We start from the raw sequence: 3219 nt of genomic DNA, 5'->3' as shown, positions 1-3219 counted from the left end.
ATATGCCACTATACAATGTTCATGTCGTTTACACACTTCTACTCGGTGATAAGTCGCTACATAGTTCAATTATGTCCAGCATAGACAACTCATCCACACTTCACAAAGCACCTATTGTTTGTTTTTGTTCACATTACCTGTATTTTCGTAACAGTTGATGCAAAATAAAATTAATGACATCTAATTTATTTTTATGATTGAGCAATTTTTTAACTATGTTTATATAATCTGCATCACATATTGCTCTGGATGGAAACTCCCAAATATTGTATCATTTGCTACCACTGCTGTTACCCCGTGCATATTTCTTTTCCTTTTGGTATTTTCTGAGAAACTTGGCTTATGATGAGAGTTTGCGATAATAATTTTCCTACTGCTCTATAATAAATACACAAGTAATATTTTAAGATAGGGACCCAAATAATATGGAACCTAATTCAGAGTTGACTGCACAAATGAAGAAACTCGCAGAAATTTAAAAAACTTTTTTTCTTCCAATGGTGGGCCCTCAGCTGATTTCAGTTTGGCCACTACTACGGCCAAAAGTGGTGGTCACTTTATTCTTGAGGCACCTAATAGCTGAGCTACCTTTGCCTCCTATGAAGAGATGGACAATTACAACCATGCCTTTTCTGGTATTCGAACCCGAGCATACCGTTACACTGTCTGGATGACGAAATTAAAAAACAAAGACCCAATAATGAAAAATAAAATTATTGCAGCTCCAGCTTCTCATTTTAGACAAAACACAAAGACAAATAAACTTCCCTTAGCATTTATGTAATCTTAAGACTCAACAGAACCCAGCCTGGAACAGAGTATACACTTCAACAAAAAAAATCCCCTATGTTTAACAGGCCAATGGTTGCAGGCATGCCATATAACAATTCACATTTGGCCATCTGATGTAGTTCTGTATGTTAGAGTCACTATCAATACAATTCAACTATTAAAGCATGAGACTTTTACTGGTGTTTTTATTCTGAAATGGTTAACAATTAAAAACGTTAAAGATTAAAGAGAAAGAATTCATTTGGTAAACAAACGTACCTAAAAAATTTCATGCTGTTACTTTTAACATAATTTATATACTTTATATATATAATGTATAAAATTCACTGTTGTATCAATGTTTACAGCATCAGAAATTTTTCTTTCAAAACTAGCTGGATGATTTTCTTGTACCTTAATTAAGGTCTAGGTTTCAGAGTAATTAAGTATATACCTACCAAGTAAGCAGCAATTAATAAGCAATAATTTGTATAATGTTTCAACATACAGTGATCCAGCTGCGATTTATTAAGCCTACCAGTAGACAATGAATTTGATGTCATTTCTTATCACTAAAAATAAGTAAAGAAACTAAAAGAAAAAATAATTTTTGGTTCAACTTTTCGTGAAAGATGACATCCTGCAATACAATGGAGAAAAATCGGCAGGTGGTTTCATTAGAGCGCATGTCACAGTCGGTGATGGAGCAAAAAGTGAATATCAAGTTTTGTTTCAAAATTGAGAAAACGGCCAGTGAAACCTACATGTTACTGAAAATTGCATATGGAGATGCTGCTATGTTCCGCTCCCATACTTTCTAATGATATGCACGCTGTTCGAACTTTTCATAGTATAGAGGGTGCTGTTGCGATAAAAGAATTTTTCTGTGTGTCTAAATTATGTAACTGTAGGTTCGCCATTGCGACGCCGCTGTATTATTTCCGTGATATACTTTGTTTTCATTAAATATAAACGAAAGATATCGTCATGTATTTTTGTATACCAAATCGAGATGAAAATTAGACTGATGCAAACTCGCCGGAAAAAAAAATAGTGTTCGAACAAGAATCGTCAAGTGTTGTGTTATACTTGCCTCTCGAACTTCGCATTAGTATCGTTAATCGCTTCGTAATGCACGCTTTCACGATGGCAGGGAAAGCATGGAAGATGACCAGCGCAGTGAGCAACACACCTTAAAACGAACAGAAAATGAGGTCGCAAAAATCCACACTTTGGTGACTGCAGATCGCCGAAAGACATTTAGAATGTTTATGGAAGAGTTACTTGTGAATAAGGGCAAGGACACTGCAGAAGATTTTGAGGGAGAATTTTGGAAAGAATTTGCGGTTTGTGCCGTATTTTTTTTTACAGACAATCAGAAGCAATGCAGAATGGAAGCTCGTTGGGACTTAATTGATGCAGCTGACCGAGATCCGTCGTTTCTGCGATTGATCGTGACAGGCGACGAATCCTGGTGTTACCAGTATGATCCCGAAACAAAAAGAGTGCCAAATGGAGATCACCATCTTCTCCAAGAGAAGGAAAAAAAATCTGTTTCCAGAAGTAGAAAGTGAAAGTCCTGTTGATCACTTTCTTCGATGCACATGGACTGATCCATCATGAGTTTGTGCCACCTAATCAAACTGTCAACAAAGAGGACTACGAGGCTGTTTTTCATCGGTTGGTTAAATGAGTACACCGTGTGCAAGCGAATAAGGATAAAGGCAGCTGGCTCTTACTGCATAACAACATGTTGCCCCACTGTGCTCTCAAGGTGAAGCACGTTTTGATAAAACACGACATCGTAGAGGTTAATCAGCCTTCGTATTCTCCTGATTTGTCACCTCCTGACTTGTTCCCAAAAACTTAAGACGCATAGATTTCAGGACTTAGAGGACATAATAAAAAAAACGCAACTGCTCAACTTCGAAGCATATCTTCAGAGGACTACGAAGCGCATTTCCAGAATTTGTACTGCCATGCACAAAACTGGGTAACTGTTGGAGGTGATTATTTTAAGGACTATTAAACGTATGTTTTTTTATTATTCTTTCTGTTGTATTGGCCCCAATTCTGGAATTTAACAGCTTGTATTATGCAATTCATTTTACTTTTACTGACAGTTTACAATGAACTAAATATCATGTTGGCTTTGTAATGGATTCTAATAAGTTTGCAGTCATTATTAATTTGCAAAATCCTTGCATCCTTGTAGCACATTTATGATGATCACATAAGCAGAACTACAAAAATAAATGTTGCATGGTTTGAGAATTCTCTATGGTTTAACCCCTTCAGGGACAGTATACCAGGTGTACAGGTATGAAATGTGGATTTTTTTTCCCTGAAAATTTCAGAAGAATGATAAAAATTACTTTATTCAAAGTATGCCCCATCACTTGTTACACACTTTTTTTATCTTTTAGGCAATTTGTGACCCTGAGTAAA

Source organism: Stegodyphus dumicola, chromosome 11 (assembly GCF_044657685.1).
Source record: "Stegodyphus dumicola isolate Sdum_Otavi_A_Nest chromosome 11, ASM4465768v1".
Classification (NCBI taxonomy): domain Eukaryota; kingdom Metazoa; phylum Arthropoda; class Arachnida; order Araneae; family Eresidae; genus Stegodyphus; species Stegodyphus dumicola.
This window is presented reverse-complemented; position numbering follows the sequence as displayed.